At 34.3% G+C, this 19,864-nt stretch overlaps 1 long non-coding RNA gene across 12 annotated transcripts in view; it reads right to left on the reverse strand.

Annotated features, from left to right (window-relative positions):
• Nucleotides 1–10,486, reverse strand: part of LOC131423250 (uncharacterized) — a 32,793-nt gene extending 22,307 nt beyond the window's left edge. For 3 of the 12 annotated variants that reach the window (XR_009224547.1, XR_009224548.1, XR_009224542.1), the window contains exons 1-3: nt 9,818–10,486; nt 1,982–2,035; nt 1,502–1,549 (exon numbers count right to left, since the gene is read on the reverse strand). This is a non-coding gene — a long non-coding RNA (uncharacterized LOC131423250). Of the gene's footprint in view, nt 1–1,501; nt 1,595–1,981; nt 2,036–9,817 lie in introns of all 12 variants that reach the window. The other 9 variants (XR_009224545.1, XR_009224543.1, XR_009224541.1 and 6 more) reach the window with 7 other exon arrangements.
• Between the last annotated feature and the right edge of the window lie 9,378 nt (nt 10,487–19,864).

Below are 19,864 nucleotides of genomic sequence, written 5' to 3' on the forward strand. Positions count from 1 at the left end.
TTTCTCTGATATAAAGAAGCTGATTTATAGTGGAGTAGGGAGAGGGAGCATGAGAGGAATAGAGGAACTCTAGATAGGGCAGAGGGGTTGGAGGGGAAGGGAGGAGGCACAGGGTAATTAATGATGGTGGAATGTGATGATCATTACTATCCAAAGTACATTTATAAAGACACAGATTTGTGTGAATATACTTTGTATACAACCAGAAATATGAAAAAATGTGCTCTCTATATATAATGAGAATTGTAATGCATTCGGCTGTCACATAAAAATTTAAAAAAATTAAATAAAATTGAAAGATATTTGAAACTTCTTTTGACTTTTTCTAGAACATACTAAGAAGCATGGATGATGTTGGAATAGTCTAATTGTGTTAGTGAATTGGCTCCCAACTCTTTTTTGATACAAACAATAGTCTTAAATGTGAGAACTGAAAGACAAATAAAAGGTAAATGATATAGATTTACTCATCAAGTACCCATAAAGAGTCCAGGTCATACTAATAAACAACTTTCTGTACACAGTAAATATACAAACTATGAAAAGATGGCCATTGCCAGCAGTTAATGAATATAGACATTGCTCAATTGTTTTAGGAAAACCAATTTTTATAGAGTTGCTAGAAAACTTTTAAAGGTTAAGGTTTAGTTATATAAAATTTTAGGCTCCAAGTCTGGATAAACACAGCAGAGACTTAACTCCAGCTGTGTAAAAATACTTCACTAAAATCAAAATTACCTGAGTCTTCTATGAAAAGCATTTGACCCCTCAATTGATATCTATCTGGCCCTAATGTACTGTCATACCTGCAACATGATCAGAACGCAGCCTGTGTGTTTTTATAATAGCAAAAGAGATAGATAGTGGCTTGATGTGTAGTTATCAAATAGCCAAAATGTTTTGAGCAAAGCATAGTTTTGACATTGTTCTTTGAGTATCTTGTATAGATAGAGAAGTTAAGAGCAGAAAGCTCTTGAACAACATTTTCCCTTCCTTTTCCTAATCAAAAGTAAATGCAAGGTATAAAATAGAGCCCAATGACAATAATGCCATTTGACTTCATCTACACTGACTACATTTCGTACCTGCTAGAATAGGTATAATAAACCAGACAGACAATAACAAGTGTTTCTGAGGAGAAGAAACTGGAAACCTAACATATTGATTGAGGGCATCTGAATTTGTGCAGCCACTGTAAAATATTTGAACAGTTTGTTTTAAATGTGTTAAATAAGGCATTAGAAGTTTAATCCTAGGTAGTTTATTAAAAATTTCCTCCTATGTACCTAACCAAGACAAAGAGATAGAAGAAAAATGGGGAAAAAAAAACAATAACAACAACATATGTACCTCAGAGTTTGAAATGTGAACATCTATAGCAGCTTTATTTATAAGAGCCAAAAATTTGAATGAAAATCATGAGATCTACCAATACAATGGATTAATACCTGAAAATAAAATAGAAGAAATTTCCAGTAAATGTCAAAGTAGACAAACTTACCTTCATGGTTTTAGGTGAAAAAAGTTAGCTTCAAAAGATCACCTATAGCTTGATGCCATATAAAATAAAATAAAATATGTAGATAAGACAAACCTTAGGGGCAGAAAGCAGAGGGTCAATGTTATGTGTGTAACTTTTTTCTCAATGTGTTCATAAGGTTATAACTAACATATTTTCATTCATAAGCTCCTGTTTTGCATGGTATACTCTAGAAAAGTGATAGAATTTAAATACATTGAATTTCTAAAACTATATCACTTTAGTATCTGATAGGAAGTTTATATGGACAAATAATAAAATAGCAAATGCTGTATGTTAAAATGGAAAGTAAAACAAATAAGCATGCTAAAATTCTAAAATGGATGATAAAACATCATTAGTAAAGATGTTATTATGAGCTACTGCTTGTAGTTCTTCAGTTTTTTGTACTTTGATTTAAATGACACTCATTTAAAATAGACAAATATGATCTCTACTTACATTTGCCAAATGAAGACATTGGGGTAGAATGACATTATGACTTCAAGAAATTATCTGTAAAATAATGTATATTTGTTTTTTTAAATTACAGAAAACATACACACAATACCATATGCTCTATGGAATTCTTCAGTTTTCAGAAAAATAATAAGTTTATCTATTATTAGTATTTATTATTATTAGCTAATATTATTATTACTCTTAATGGTGCTTAAAAATAATTAAGTGTTCAACAGTGTTGTGAAATGTAACAAATATAATGAGATCATAATCACTGATCTTGAGAGTCAAGAAAGTTTTGAGAAAAATTACTATATTTCCCACCTAAATATCAGCTATTCTTAGGATTTCCATTATTCTTTATCCATTTTTTTCATATTCAATGACAATTATTTCATATTTTATTTATTAAAAATAGAACATGATGTAAAATGATAAAGTTGATAGGACAGCAGTTAAAATAAGGTTTTGTGCCTGTGCATGGTGTTGCATGCCTATAATCTCTGCATCTCAGGAGCCTGAGGCAGGAGGATCGCAAGTTCAAAGCCAGTCTCAGCAATTTAGCAAGGCCCTAAGTAATTCAGAGAGACCCTGTCTCTAAATAAAATATTAAAAATGACTGGGGAAGTGGCTTCAGGGTTTAGTGCCCCTGGCTTCAATCCCTGGTACCCCCCCAAAAAATGGTTTTGCTCATTCTGTGATGATAATTAATAAATAATTTTGAGTTGTTTAATTTCACTGAAAAAAATTAGCAAATCTCTACTGTGAGGTGTTTTTTAGAGCAAGTGATTTTGAGAGAATCTGAGTTGCTGAAAGATTGGAAACTTAGTTGGCATGCACTGTGTTAAACAGTACTTTAAATTTTTTTTGAAAAAGAAACAACATAGTACTGAGAAATAATATTTCTGATATTAATTGTTGTCTAATGAAATAAGATTAACAGAAAACATATGAACCTTCATATCCTGATGAAATGATCAGAAACTGGTGGGGCTGTTTGGGGATACAAACTGAAGGGAACAAAAAGCATAAAGTATTTCATCTTTCTTATCATCCATATTATATTTTTGACTTTGCCTTTTTAACTACTGCAAGTTTAAAAGAAATAATATAGCAAAATATAAAAATGATCCTATTTGGGGAGTTACACAAATACTACTTTCTGCTACCAGCAGTTTATACATAGAAATAATAATTGGCAGATACAGAAGTAGTTTTCACTATATCTTAATTTGTTTATTAGGAAACAATTTAAAAAGTTCAAGACTTATTCTGCCATTACCACATGCCTTTCCATGTACTATTCCTAGCATGGTTTTTATCATGACAGAGATTATTTTAGCATTTTTTAAACTTCAATATAGTACTTATTGCACATCTATCTATCACATCATTTACTTAATAACATTTAATGAGTTTCTTTTATAAAATTAAAAATATACTAGACACCTTTAAACAAAGAGTGATCGTGGTATCAAGGTGATTATTAAATCAGATTTACATAGAAATGGAAAATATCATGCTAAGTGAAGTAAGCCTGACACAGAAAATCAAGGGTCAAATGTTTTCTCCCAAATAAGGAAACTAGAGAAAAATAAGAAGAAAAAGGGGTGGGAAATCAAATTTCATAAAGATACAGGGAAGATCAGTGGAGTAGAAGAAGGAAATCAAGAGGTAGTGGGAAGGAAAGGGGAGGAAATATGGAAAGAATTTAACCAAATGATGTCATGTGTATATATAAATATACCACAGAGAATTCCATCTTTATGTATGAGAAGAAGAACTAATTAAAAATAAATAAATGAACGAGTAAAAGGAAGATCAGTAGATTAGAGAGAGGAGTACAGAGGAATAGAGGGGAGGAGGGAAATGCGAGGACTGAAATGGAGAAAATCAAATTCCATGAATGTATGACTTTGTCAAAATGAACCCAACTACTATCTATGTATAACTTTAATGCTCTAATAAAAAATGTAAAAATAAATAAGATTTTTAAAAAGATTAAGAGAAAGATAATTGAAATGCTATTTATAAAATTCCTAATGTAAGCCAACCACTATTTTAGACAGAACTGTGCGGTCTCTTTTTATGAATTGCACCCAAACATAAAATAAAAGTAAGTTCATTTCTTTAGGAATAACGTTGATATATGAGAGATACAAGATGAGAAAGAGGGCTTTATTCATACTGTCATAATTAACAATTAATTTGAAGTTACCTCAGTTGGAAAACATTGTAATAAATTGGATCAAAAATCTGTGGAAATATTTTGTGAGTTCATGTAAAAAAATCATGGTGCAAATGTTTTCCTTAATTAATTTTAAAACAAATACAAGAATACAACTTTAAGAAATTCATTTATTTCTCTTGGTTGTATAATTTTCTACAGATACTTTGTAACATGTTCATTTTAAATTTTCTTTTCATGTTCACCTTTTTCTTATATTATCATCACAGTACATAAGTTCAATAATTTCACCTTCATGTTTCTATTTTCCTATAATTCCATACTAGCAATTTATTTCATATGCTTAGTGAATTTTTTTTGAAATTTTACTTTCAACCTCACTTTGCTTATATATTTAAAGTGTGCTTGACATATATAGCACAGAATAATCTTGATTTTCATACTTGATGACAATCTCTAACTTTTACATGGAATATTTAGTCCAGCTGCATTAAGTAGTATTGAGACAGCCACATTAACTGTATCATCTTGTTACCTGTTCTCCATAGAGTTCATCTTTATTTACCTTTTCCTCTTTTTTTCCTGTGTAACTTTGGGTACAGTACCTTACAGATTTTGTATTCTATTTCATTTTAACCATTAAATTTTTCTCTATCACTTTTTACTACCTGTTTAAGAGGTTATAACATAAAAGCTTAAGGTATCACAATTTATCTTTAAATACTATTCTACTCTACAATGTAAAAAAATATGATAATTTAATTCTTGGGCTGGGGACATAGCTCAGTTGGTAGAGTACTTGCCTCACATGCATAAGTCCCTGGGTTCAATCCACAGCACCACAAAAAAATAATAAAATAATAATAATATAATTATTTTTAATCTCTTCCATAGCTTATATCCTTATTTTTAAAAAAATTACATGTACCCAAACCCAAATTTACATTATTATTTTGTATTTTAAACAATTAATCTCTAAGGCAAAATGTGTGTTTAATGTGTATACACATTATAATAAGTTAAAAAGACAATAAAATATACTGACTCAAATACTTGGACCTTTACTATGCTCTTCTTTCCTTCTTTTAGACCTTCCTTTGATCTGGAATGTTTCTCTTAACCAAATTACTATTGTCTGTTCTTATATTGTGTATGTATTAAAAATGATGACTGTTAACTTTTGTCTGGTAGAAAATGTCTTTATTGTGTTTTTGTTCCTATAGGATACTTTTTTCTGGGTGTAGAATTTTAGTGGGGGAGTTTGGTTTTAGAGAGATTCCATTTTCTGGAATAGATTATGTAATGTTGATGTTAATATTTGTTTAAATATTTTGTACAATTCTCCAGTAGAAGTATGTGGATATGAAGATTTATTTAGATAAGTTTCAAATTATAAGTTATAAACCAAATATTCTCAATGATTATGATACTATTCAAGTACTCATCTTGGTTGAGTTTTGGTAATTTACGGTATTTGAGGAATTGGTCCATTTATTCTGAGTTTTAATAAACAGACAATCAAAAATCAGACTTCCCTTTTGTTTATTTTTAACATGTGTATAGGTTCTCCTATTGTATTCCTCATCTGGAAGATTTGTGTCTTTTTTTTATTTTTCAGTCGTATTAAACACTCTAAATTCATTAATTGTGCTTTATTAAGAATCTGTTTTTTTGGTTTCAAGTTTTGTGCTTTTATCCATTTGTTTGTATTTGCATTGGACTTATGCTGCCCTTCTTTTTATAGTTTCTTAAAGGATGAAAATTAGATTTTCATCTAACTGGTTTGATAGCTACCTATTTTCTAATGTAAGTGTTTACTGCCAAAAATGACCCTCTTGTCATTGCTTTAGCTTCACTCCCAAAAGTTTGATATGTAATGTTTCATTAGAATCTGATCTTGGCACTTTATATTTGTCTTCCTGGACCAATGAATTATTAAGCAGTCTGTTATTTAATTACCAAGTGATGCAAGCATTGTCTGTTATCTTTGTGTTATTGATATATAGTTTGGTTTCATTAAAATAAGAAAACATATATGCTATGGTTTAAATTCTTTTAAGCCTGTTGAGATTTTTCTTATAACCTACCGTGGGATGCCATCCATCCAATTGAATGTTCATGAGTACTTGAAAAACGTTTATTCTGTTGTTTGATAGAGTGGTCTATATACATTACAGAGGTCATTTTAGTTTACTGTATTCCTCAGAGCTTCTGTGTCCTTTCTCGTTTTCTATGTATTAGCTGCATCAGACCATCAATGGATTTGTGATGAAGTGTTGAAGACTCCAACTGCGGTTGCTAATGGTGTCTTTATGTTTTTATTTCTATCAACATTTACTTTATGTATGTTGAGTTTCTGTTGCTGACTATACCCACATTTATTATTATATTTTTCTTTTATTGATTATTCATCACTAAGTTATGTTCCCCTTATCTTCAGTAATCTTTGCTTTAAAGTTTATTAAAATATTTTTATTGCCACCTCTCTAATAATTAAATATAATTTTTTATTTGTTATATCTGTTTTCTAGTCTTCATTTTCCATCTACCAATAACATTTCATTTTAAGTGTACTTCTTATAAACAGCAGGATCCTATTTTCATCCACTCTCAATAATTTCTAATTGGTGCTTTTAAACCATTTTCATTAAAGGTAGTTATTGCTGTATCAGGGGTTAATTTTTCATTATATCTTATTTTTTTCATTTATTTTGTTTCCCTTACCTTATCTTCTTGTATATCATTTGTCATTTTTTTTTCAAACTAGGACTTTGCCTTGCTTTATTTATAGTGTATTTTAGGTATATAGCTTTGCATAGTTTTTTTTTTTTTTTTTTTTTTTTTTTTTTTTTTTTTACTTGTGACTTATGTTTGTAGATGGGCATAATTTCTGGGTTTTTGTTTTATTTTGTTTTATGTTTGGTTTTTGGGGATTGAACTAAGAGGCACCCGACTACTGAGCCACAACCCCAGCCCTATTTTGTAGTTTTTAGAGACAAAATAGTTTTTAGAGACAGGGTCTCACTGAGTTGCTTAGTGACTTGATTTTGCTGAGGCTTGCTTTGAATTCTCCACCTCAGCTTCCCAAGCTTCTAGGATTACAGGTATGTGCCACCATGCCCGGCTCTCTTATTTATTTATTTTTATGTGGTGCTGTGGTTTGAACCCAGTGCTTCATAAATGCTAAGTGCTCTACCACTTAGCTACAACCATGTGATAATTCATTTTCTTATCATTCTTGAAAAATATTAGTCCTACTGAATATATAATTTATGATAGATATTTTTTGTCTTTCTGTACTTGAAAAAATATATCACTTTCTTTGGCTTACATGGTTTCAAAAGTCACTCACATTCAAATTGTTTCTCTTTTAAATGTAGTATAATTTCTGTCTGGTTACTTTTAAGGTTTTGACTTTGCTTGCAGCCCTAGGACATTAAATTATGATATAACTTACAGGTTATGATGTGTCTTATATGCTATTTCTTTTGGTTGCCTTATTAAGATTTACTCAGTATCTGTATTCTGGTACTTCATATTTTTTGCAATATTTGAGAGGTTTTAAAAACGCAATTATTTCTTAAAATATTCTTTCAGTTCCACTCTTCCCTTGGTTTCCCTAATATAAATGTCTGATTTTCTTTCATTGTTCCCAGATCCTTGAGACTGTGTTGCTTTTATTTCTTTTTTTCAGCTTATTTTCTTTGTTTTTCAGACTGGATAAACATTTGTTTTTCTTTAGTTCAGTGATTCTATCCTCTATTTTCTCCACACTATTCTTGAGACAATCCATCAAGTTTGTTCAAATTTTTGTTAATGTTGTTTTCAGTTATATAATTTTATTTTTAGTTATATGATTTCAGTTATATAATTTGTCTCTGGTGAATTTTTCAACTTATAATAGTCTATTGAATCATGTTTAGGTGGCTAATTTAAAATCTTTGTCAGATAATTCCAACATTGATTTATCCTGTTGTTGGCAAAAGTTGATTGCTCTTTCTTATTTAAATTTTGATTCTTCTGATCATTAGTATAGGTGATATTTTTGTTGTATCCTAGATCCTAAATATTTTTATCTATTATGCTGGGAGATTTTACATTTATATAAAGCATTTCTTGAGCCAGACAGCACAATTTTTAGGGCTTGGCCATTTTGTTGGCTATTGTTCCAATCATAATGTCACTAAGTTTTGTGTGTGTGTGTGTGTGTATGTGTGTGTGTTTGGCCAGGTACTGGGATTGAACTCAGGGGCACTCAACCACTGAGCCACATCCTCAGCCCTATTTTGTATTTTATTTAGAGACAGGGCCTCACTGAGCTGCTTAGTGCCTAGCCTTTGCTGAGCATGACTTTGAACTCCTGATCTTCCTACCTGAGTCTCCTGAGCCACTGGGATTGCACTGTGCCACTAAGCTTTATTAGGCATTATTTTCTGCTTTGTGTATTTCAGGCCAGAGGACTTTTTATTTTCCTTGCAGTATTGCTGGAGGAAATGAAAAACATTTCACCAGGCTGTGCTGCTAATAATCCTTGGTCGAAGAATGAAATCTCCACCCTTGGGGACAGGGAGTACTTCATATGTATGGAATCATTGTAGCAAAATCCCCCTCATGGGTGTTACTGAGCCTTGTGTCTCTGAATTATGAAAGGAAATATGAGACCTCATAAGAAAGGAGAATGACCCTCCAAGTGACCCTATTTTAGTATATTTTTTGATTCATCTTTTCAATTCTTCCTGGCCTATTTGGTATTGTCAAATGGACTCTTATTTGATCCTGAGTGGTATTAAGGGGACACGGGAAGAAACTACATATTTTCCTTTGGTAGATGTTTGTTAGATGAGTATAGGAACATCAAATCCTGTGTGATTTTTCTGTTGGGTGGGAGTTATAAGAAACCCACGTTGTTGCATTTTTCCAGATCTAGAATGATCTGCATCTTTCTGTCTACTATTTTCATGTTTGTATTTTCTTGTTCATTTACCAAGTTTATGGGTGTACTTCAAAAGGGGAAGTGGGGAGATATAAGGATCAGAAGTCTCCATTTTTGAGCCTATATTTTATGCCAAACATTACAATCTAGTAGTAAATAAAAACAAAAAATGTGATTATATTAAGGTTTGATACTTTCTGAGATAGATTTTCAGAACTCAAACACCTAATATACTAAATTTTGACTAAGTCCAGACATTATAGAATAAATAACCTTAAAGCAAGAACTAAAGTCATAGAGTTGGTCAGGTACAATAGGGAGCAACAGAATGCACCAAACAGTGGGACTATCACACAAAAAAGCTTGGAAGTAGTAATGCAAGGTGGGTAAAAGAAATGTAATTAGCAAGTTTAATATTAAGTATATATCAATTAAAATAAATTTAATTCTAAAAAAATCAATGTAGTTAGTAGTATGAAGAGGATAGTGGTGGGAACAAATTCTACTTCTTAGAGTACTATGAAAGTAGGAAAGATTTTCATAAAAGGAATAATAGATATTTTGCAAAAATCATTTTGAAAGTCACATCAACTACTGCAACAGGTGAAAAGAGAGGTGGACAGATACAGATAATAATAGCATTTTGTTTTGTATCAGAAATCTTAGATCTAAATGGGTAGTAAGGAGTATTCAGTTATTTTGAAATACTGCTCACCAAAATCTTCATCATGAGAGACTACTTCTACTAAGCCAGGATACACTGAATATCATCAGCATTTCACTCACTGTTCCCTGCCTATAGTCCAGAAGCAAACACCCTCCAGGCACAAATCTTCTTCATGGCAGACAATCCAGAGCTGGTGTTGGGTATGGTGTCTTGGAGTCAGCTTAGTGATCAACAGTACCACCATTCTAAATACACAGCCAAGCATTTAATTTAAACAGAATTGGTCCCTCTTACATTACATTTGATTATGAATATTAATGGGCCTAAAAATAGCATTTTTCCCCAAGTAAAAATGTTAAGACCAGTCAAATAACACTAAGAACAAAATATTGAATATTCAGCAGGCTAACCATCTAATAATGCTGTCTAGGCCATATTCTGTCTTTTATTTATATAGTCCATGACTAGAGTTTTAAATTTCAGGGCAAAGAACCACTTTTATGCTCTTTGGAATTAATTGGCCATTAAGGAGGTTACAGATACAGCAGTTTCTGCTGAAGCAGGGTGGATCAAATCCAATCTATGTTTGTTTAATGAACACTATACACGGTGTCACACCACTTGATTTTTCAACTATATCAAGAATGGAATCTACAATTTATTACATGCTTTGAGTAGAAATGTGGCAAGAAAGAAGAGAAACAAAGGGATAAAATTGATATAAGGGAAATATACTTCATGGCTACTCACTATTTTTATTAGTGTGTTAGATAATATATATATATATATATATATATATATATATATATATATATATATTGCAGAAATTAACTCTTACACAAAACAAGTACACCTAATTCAAAGAGAAACAAATATGTTTAGATCAATGAGCTATTAATACACAGTATGTGATTTGAATCTGCAATCTAATCTAACTTTTAAATTCATACATTTATCATAGCATGTGTTCATATAAATAAATTTACTATACAAAAATCACCCCATGTATATGTGTGTGTGTTTCAGATTTTAAAGGAGACTGAATATATAGTAGCTTTTATAATATATTTTCAGAAGCATCCTCTAGACAGAACTAATTTGAATTATAAGTCAATCTATCTTCTAGAATAAATAAGATTAGAGGAAAGGGATTAATCAAAACTCACTATTTATATTTATCATTTATTTCTCCCTGTATTTTATAAATTAAGATAATGGACATATTTATTGCTGGAAATGGAATTATAAGGTGAAAGATAACAGTTATCACTATATATGAAAAATATAATATATTATCCCACTTCTGTGAAATGTGACATACAATAGAAATCTTGAGAAGAGATAGATCCATGTACATCACAGAGGAGGTGATGCTTACATTGTATCCTTAAGATAGTGAAAAACAGGAAAATGACCACAAGACCTGGATCCCAATTAGCATAAGATATACTTGTTTGTATGTCGAAATATACTTTACTTTTATCTATATCTAAAAACCCAAATAATAAAAAAGAAATAGGCAAATGAAAATTAAAAAAAAAACATATATCTGGAGTAATAATAGGGGTAGAAATGCATGAGAGTAGTTGGAATGGATAAACAACTGCCAGAAAACTACAAACTAAGGTTTATGATAGACTCTTCTTCTCTTCCTTCTATATCCATTCATTTCATTGTTTTGGGGCTCAGCTTGAGTCCAAAGTTCTAATTTAACATTTGCTGGGATTGCAATTTGGGGCTTTGCTGACAGACAGACTATACTAGGGCTCCCCCTACCCCTTTATTAGGACATTTTCATATTGTATCTATGTTTGGCAATAAAACTGCTGAATAATATGTTTGAATTATTTTTGTCTGTATGTCATCTAATTATCTATGATCCATAGATACTTTACTTGTCTTGTCTTGTTCTTCTCCATACAAATCTTCACAACTGGAGTTCATGACTGGAAACTTTTCCTGGTAACTACAGGTCTACCTGCTAAAGATGCTCTCAAATGCTGGATAACACAATGGAACTATTCAAGAGTCATTTAATTGTTCCTTTTCAAATCACCTGGTTTTGCCTGCCTGTCATATTGTATAGGCACAAACACTACTTCATTGTCTATTATATTTTACCATATCAATTAATACTACTAACTTCAGACATATCTCAAGAAAAGCAATTTTACCTGCTGATACAGAACCTGAATACATACAACTTAAAAGGTGAAATCAAATTTTCCTTCAACACCTTTTTTACAGTAAAATTCTAAGTTAAGAATTAGTTTTCTTATTTTGCAGACTCAAAAAAACATGAAGAAACAGATTATCACAAGACAAAAATACTTTAAATATTTATGTTTCTATAATCTGGATTAATTTCACTCTATGACTCTTCCATGAAGCTACAGATGAATCTCCTCTTTGCCACATCTCACTCATCTCAGTGAAAAAAATATAGTGCTTTTGTCTGTTCGGTTTTCTATTTTTCATTTAGACCAGTTATTATTCAGGTGATCTAAAGTACTAATGTTGTTAGAATAAAAAATACTGTACACACAAGTTAGACACATGATAGATTTGTCTGGTAAATTATGCAGAATGGATAACTGGTGGTGTGCTGGAGCTGATTTACATCAGCTGTGGAGAACCATTTTTTAACATCTCTTCCCAAGTTGCCATTTATTGGCATTTCAAGGGTATCTTGAAATAGGTTATAGTAACATTATTCACACAGCAGATATTGGCAATGGTGGCCTTTTCCTTTCACAAAAGTGATCATTAAAAATTTCCAAGTATCCTAATATATTAGTATATGTGTATTTATTTTCTGCTTCACACACTTCTGTCTCTCTCAGAAGCTCCAATATGAAAGTCCTATTATGATAAATGTAAATAACAATTGAGAGTTATGTAGCAGATACCAAGATAACAATAAAAGCCTAGAATATAGTGGGGTAAAAGAAAAGGGAGAAAAACAATGCAAGTAAGAGATGATCTAAATAAAGAATTTATGAAATTACTAACTTTCTGAAGTTTAGGAACATTATAAGGAGTCAAAAGACAGAGATTATTTATGTTAGTTCTAATGGTAAATAGTCTATGAACTATTAATATGTTAAATACTCTTCTTACAGGTATAATTCTTTGTAGGAGCTATATTGGATTCTCCTATGTTCAGAAGAGAGTTTACATTAAGACCAGTGCATACTTTGATGGCAGAATAGCAGTGTCCTTAGAACAGACAAGAGAGGCTGTGGTGTGAGTCCCAACAAGGCCACACATTTTGCAAACACATGAAAATATGCATATGTAGATGGCTGCTGCATACGGGGGTTGCTGAAGTGCTGAGCTTGGTGCTCAGAACAGCGGCTTTAATAGAGATTTCGCACAGTCTGTTAGAGCTCCTTTCACCATTAATCTGTAGCGGACCACCTTGCCAAGCAGCAGGAAGAACAAAGAGATCGAAGAAGAAACACTTGGCTCCAGGAGGCTTGGCTGCTCAGAGCCGCAGGCACTTTGCTCCCGTCTGCTTCCTCTTTCGCTTCGCTCCGGGCAGAGAAGCTGAGTGTGTAATCAGCAGTGGATTGTAAGTACCCGAGGCAAAGAAAGCTCAGTGCGCCCCGCCTTTTTTTCTTTTCTTTTTTTTTTTTTTGAATATTTTTTATACAGGGAGAGTTTGTGGATTGGGATTGTTGGCGGGGCTGTGGTTTCTGTGCCGAAAATCCACTCCTCGGGAGCCGCCATTTGCTTTCTGCTTGCTGTCTTGATGGCTCCGTATACATTGTCCGGCAGCCGCACCTAGAGGTTGGAGCTGGGCTGCGTGCCGAGCCCTGTCCTCTGAAGGCTGGACTGCAGCCTCGAGCGCCTCGGTGGCCTGTTTGCCGCTGCACCTTCGGGCAGAGCCTGCTCTGGGGTCGTTCTGCACCCCCCTGCCAGGGGACCCATGCTCCGGAGGAGGGGGACGGAAAGCCGCCGCGGCAGCCGCTTGGGCCCCAGGGGCCGGGCACCGGGCTGAAGAGCTGCGGAGGCCAGGGCGGCTCTGCTACGGTCGCACACGAGCGCAGCGCCCGTGAGCGTGGCCCAGAGACGGAGGCGACGGCGGCAGGGTTTCATTCCTAGAAATCTGGACTGGAAAAAGAAGCAGCAGTTTGTATAATCCCAAGAACTTGCTTATGCCAGGAAGCTGTAAGGGCAACATGAATATTACTGAGGAGATCTAACATGGTGGCAGGCGCAGAGAGATCAAGTCTCTGACATCTTCAACTGCGCGGGCATAGGGAGCCGTAAACTGTCTAAATGCTGTTTGCTCAGGATCACTAGGCAATGCTGAGCTGACGTGGATCTGGGGTGTACAGGCTGGGCCCCTCAGAGCACACACACAGAGCCCGAATCGGAGGCAATTAAGCTCCGGTTCGCCTGCTTCGTGTGACTCAGCACTAACGATCCCACTGAAATAATTGGTCGGCCCTTAGGAACTTACAGAGATAAAAGCCAACCGAGCCTTCATAGGCAGTGGCCACAGGACTGAAACGGGGATTGGGAGAGACAGTCAGGACCCACCCGTTGCATTGGTCACCCGGCAAAGGGAACGAATGGTCACCATTTGCATGGGAAACCACCATGGCAGAGAAATGGCGTCACGGGTGGAGGAGATAACTGCATTGAAACCAGCGCGACAGGTGTGTAATCCCCTAGCCATCTCTCTCCACACAGCGGGGAAACCTTAAGGGCCACTCCCAGCTCTCCTGTGAACGCAATAACCAGACCCAGGGAATCAGGAGTGGCGCGGGACTCGCGGCGCGGAACTCCCGGCTACCGCTCCCACCAGTGCTGACAACTGAGGGCTCTTGCACCAGCTACTGGGGGTGTGGCTACAGGAGGGCAAGCAAATTCGCTGGGGGATCTCAGCCCCAAGCTCTACAAACTTAGGGTCTGAGGGAGGCAAACAGGGAGAGTGAGCCCAGGTGTTCATGAAAACAGGGCTCCCAGGAGCAGCAGACCTGGCGTGTAGACAGTATTGTGGTGAGCGCCACAGGTGAGCACGGCCTGGCTTGAGGAAACACAAGACAAGGCCCTAGACACTCAAGATTGGAGACCCGCCCAGTCTAGGAGAAAGAGCCGCAGCACAGTGAATGGTTCCCACCTACTGAGAGGAGAAACTTGGCCCAGTGGGCACAGCTCCACCTACTGGAAGAGAAGTTAATAGAACTCTAGGACTGCATTTATTATTATTATTATTATTATTATTATTATTATTATTATTATTATCATTTTTTTCTTTTTCTTTTTTTTTCTTTTTTCCTTCTTTTTCTTTCATTTTCAATTTTTATTTCTTGATGTTCTTTTACTTTTTTTCAATGTTTCTATTTTTTTAATTTTTTTATTTTATTATTATTATTTTTTTTTAAATTTTAATTTTCATTTCTTAATTATCATAATTATTTTTGTTAAATTTTTTTTTCTCGTCTTTTCTTTCTTTCTTTATTATCTAATCTTTGTTATTTTTGTTTCTTTTGTCTTTTCATTTCTTTTCAATTTTCTTATTCCCCCTTCCTTGAATTCTACCTGCCTACTCTCACTCTCTTTAGTGACTTCTTCCCTTCCCTTCTAATATCTTTCCTCCCAAGCATCAAATAAATCTATAAGAGTAAACAGTAACTCAGCAGTCAAACAGAACAAGAAGTAACATGAGCAGCATAAAAAAGCAAGGAAGAAAAGGAGTACAAACAATGCAGGACAGCCTAAATATTCAGGAGGACCTAGAGTCAGCAGAAAAATGGTCATATAAAGAACTCAAGGAATACCTTAGACAGATGGAATGGAACCTTAAAGAAGATACGAGACAGCAAATCCAAACAGTGAAAGAACACTTTGAAAATGAATTACATAAACAGATAAAAGAAGAAGTTAAGCATCTTTATCAGGATATAGAGATTATAAAAAAAACCAAACAATAATTCTAGAAATGAAGGAAATGATAAACCAAATTAAAAACTCAATTGAGAGTATCACCAACAGAGTGGAGCAAGTAGAAGCCAGAACATCAGATAATGAAGACAGAATATATCATCTTGAAAAGAGCCTAGCCAACTCAGAAAGGCTGGTTAAAAACCACGAGAAAAACATCCAAGAGATATGGGATAACATAAAAAAACCAAACCTACGAGTCATCGGGATAGAAGAAGGTACAGAGATTCAAACCAAGGGAATGAGTAGCCTGCTGAATGAAATAATTACAGAAAACTTTCCAGAAATAAAAAAGGAAACGGATATACAAATTTTAGATGCATACAGGACACCGAGCACACAAAATCACAGTAGACAACGCCAAGACACATTGTTATGAAGATATCCAATATACAGAACAAAGAGAAAATATTAAAAGCTACAAGAGAAAGGAGGCAGATTACATTCAGGGGTAAACCAATAAGGTTAACAACGGATTTTTCATCACAGACGCTGAAAGCGAGAAGATCCTGGAACAACGTATTTCAAACACTGAAAGACAATGGATGCCAACCAAGAATTCTGTATCCAGCAAAATTAAGCTTCAGGTACGACAACGAAATAAAAATCTTTCATGATAAACAAAAGCTAAAAGAATTTGCAGCCAGAAAACCAGCATTGCAAAGCATCTTGAGCAAAACACTACACGAGGAAGAAATGAAAAACAATAACCAAAACCATCACTGGGAAGTGCCTCTGTAAAGAGAGAGGGCGGGGGGAAAGCTAACCATGGAGAAACAAACTAAATTAAAAAAAAAAAAGAAGAAGATAAATAATCAAACATGGCTAGAAATACAAGCCATATATCAATAGTAACTCTAAATGTTAATGGCTTAAACTCTCCAATAAAGCGACATAGGCTGATAACATGGATTAAAAAAACAAATCCAACAATAAGCTGCCTCCAGGAGACACATCTGATTGGAAAAGACATACACAGGCTGAAGGTGAAAGGTTGGGAAAAAATATACCACGCACACGGTCCTCGTAAGCAAGCAGGGGTGGCCATCCTCATATAGCATAAAATTGACTTCAAGACTAAATTAATCAAAAGGGATAAGGAAGGACATTATATACTGTTAAAAGGAACCATTCACCAACAAGACATAACAATTATCAATATTTATGCACCAAATAATGGTGCTGCGAGGTTCATAAAACAAATTCTCCTCAAGTTCAAGAATCAAATAGACCACAACACAATAATTATGGGTGACTTCAACACACCTCTCTCACAATTGGACAGATCCTCCAAACAAAAGCTGAATAAAGAAACTATAGAACTCAATATCACAATCAACAACCTAGACTTAACTGACATATATAGAATATATCAACCACCATCAAGTGGATATACTTTTTTCTCAGCAGCACATGGATCCTTCTCAAAAATAGACCATATATTATGCCATAGGGCAACCCTCAGTAAATATACAGGGGTGGAGATAATACCATGCATTTTATCTGATCATAATGGAATGAAACTGGAAATCAATGATAAAAGAAGGAAGGAAAAATCCTACATCACATGGAAAATGAACAATATGTTACTGAATGATCAATGGGTTACAGAAGACATAAAGGAGGAAATCAAAAAATTCTTAGAGATAAATGAAAATACAGACACAACATTTCAGAATCTATGGGACACAATGAAAGCAGTTTTAAGAGGGAAATTCATCGCTTGGAGGTAATTCCTCAAAAAAAGGAAAAACCAACAAATAAATGAGCTCACACTTCATCTCAAAGCCCTAGAAAAGGAAGAGCAAAACAACAGCAAATGTAGCAGAAGGCAAGAAATAATTAAAATCAGAGCGGAAATCAACGAAATTGAAACAAAAGAAACTATTGAAAAAATTAACAAAACTAAAAGTTGGTTCTTTGAAAAAATAAATAAGATCGACAGACCCTTAGCAATGCTAACGAAGAGAAGAAGAGAGAGAACTCAAATTACTAACATACAGGATGAAAAAGGCAATATCACAACAGACGCTACAGAAATACAGAAGACAATTAGAAATTATTTTGAAAACCTATATTCCAATAAAATAGAAGATAGTGAAGACATCGATAAATTCCTTAAGTCATATGATTTGCCCAGACTGAGTCAGGAGGATACTCACAACTTAAACAGACCAATAACAATAGATGAAATAGAAGAAGCAATCAAAAGACTTCCAACCAAGAAAAGCCCAGGACCGGATGGGTATACAGCGGAGTTTTACAAAACATTTAAGGAAGAATTAATACCAATACTTTTCAAGTTATTTCAGGAAATAGAAAAAGAAGGAGCTCTGCCAAATTCATTCTATGAGGCCAACATCACCCTGATTCCGAAACCAGACAAAGACACCTCAAAGAAAGAAAACTACAGACCAATATCTCTGATGAACCTAGATGCAAAAATCCTCAATAAAATTCTGGCCACTCGGATACAAAGGCACATCAAAAAATTGTGCACCATGATCAAGTAGGATTCATTCCTGGGATGCAAGGATGGTTCAATATACGGAAATCAATAAATGTTATTCACCACATCAATAGACTTAAAAATAAGAACCATATGATCATCTCAATAGACGCAGAAAAACCTTCGACAAAGTACAGCATCCCTTTATGTTCAAAACATTAGAAAAACTAGGGATAACAGGAACTTACCTCGACATTATAAAAGCTATCTATGCTAAGCCTCAGGCTAGCATCATTCTCAATGGAGAAAAATTGAAGGCATTCCCCCTAAAATCTGGAACAAGACAGGGATGCCCTCTATCACCACTTCTATTCAATACAGATCTCGAAACACTGGCCAGAGCAATTAGACAGACGAAAGAAATTAAAGGCATAAAAATAGAAAAGGAAGAACTTAAATTATCACTATTTGCAGATGACATGATTCTATACCTAGAAGACCCAAAAGGGTCTACAAAAAAACTACTAGAACTAATAAATGAATTCAGCAAAGTGGCAGGATATAAAATCAACACGCATAAATCAAAGGCATTTCTGTATATCAGCGACAAAACCTCTGAAATGGAAATGAGGAAAAACACTCCATTCACAATATCCTCAAAAAAATAAAATACTTGGGAATCAACCTAACAAAAGAGGTGAAAGATTTATACAATGAAAACTACAAAACCCTAAAGAGAGAGATAGAAGATCTTAGAAGGTGGAAAAATGTACCCTGTTCATGGATAGGCAGAACTAACATCATCAAAATGGTGATATTACCAAAAGTTCTCTATAGGTTTAATGCAATGCCAATCAAAATCCCAACGGCATTTCTTGTAGAAATGGATAAAGCAATCATGAAATTCATATGGAAAAATAAAAGACCCAGAATAGCAAAAGCAATTCTAAGCAGGAAGTGCGAATCAGGCGGTATAGCGATACCAGACTTAAAACTATATTACAGAGCAATAGTAACAAAAACAGCATGGTACTGGTACCAAAACAGGAGGGTGGACCAATGGTACAGAATAGAGGACACAGAGACTAAACCACAAAGCTACAACTATCTTATATTTTATAAAGGAGCTAAAAGCATGCAATGGAGGGAGGATAGCATCTTCAACAAATGGTGCTGGGAAAACTGGAAATCCATATGCAACAAAATGAAACTGAATCCCCTCCTCTTGCCATGCACAAAAGTTAACTCAAAATGGATCAAGGACCTAGATATCAAATCAGAGACTCTGTGTCTGATAGAAGAAAAAGTTGGCGCCGATCTACATATTGTAGGGTCGGGCTCCAAATTCCTTAATAGGACACCCATAGCGCAAAAGTTGATAACAAGAATCAACAAATGGGACTTACTTAAACTGAAAAGTTTTCTCTCAGCAAGAGAAACAATAAAAGAGGTAAATAGGGAGCCTACATCATGGGAACAAATTTTTACTCCTCACACTTCAGATAGAGCCCTAATATCCAGAGTATACAAAGAACTCAAAAAATTAAACAATAAGAAAACAAATAACCCAATCAACAAATGGGCCAAAGACCTGAACAGACACTTCTCAGAGGAGGACATACAATCAATCAACAAGTACATGAAAAAATGCTCACCATCTCTAGCAGTCAGAGAAATGCAAATCAAAACCA

This window comes from Marmota monax, unplaced genomic scaffold (assembly GCF_021218885.2).
Source record: "Marmota monax isolate L192 unplaced genomic scaffold, Marmota_monax_Labrador192_F-V1.1 WCK01_AAM20220418_F8-fsc00411, whole genome shotgun sequence".
In the NCBI taxonomy this organism is placed as follows: domain Eukaryota; kingdom Metazoa; phylum Chordata; class Mammalia; order Rodentia; family Sciuridae; genus Marmota; species Marmota monax.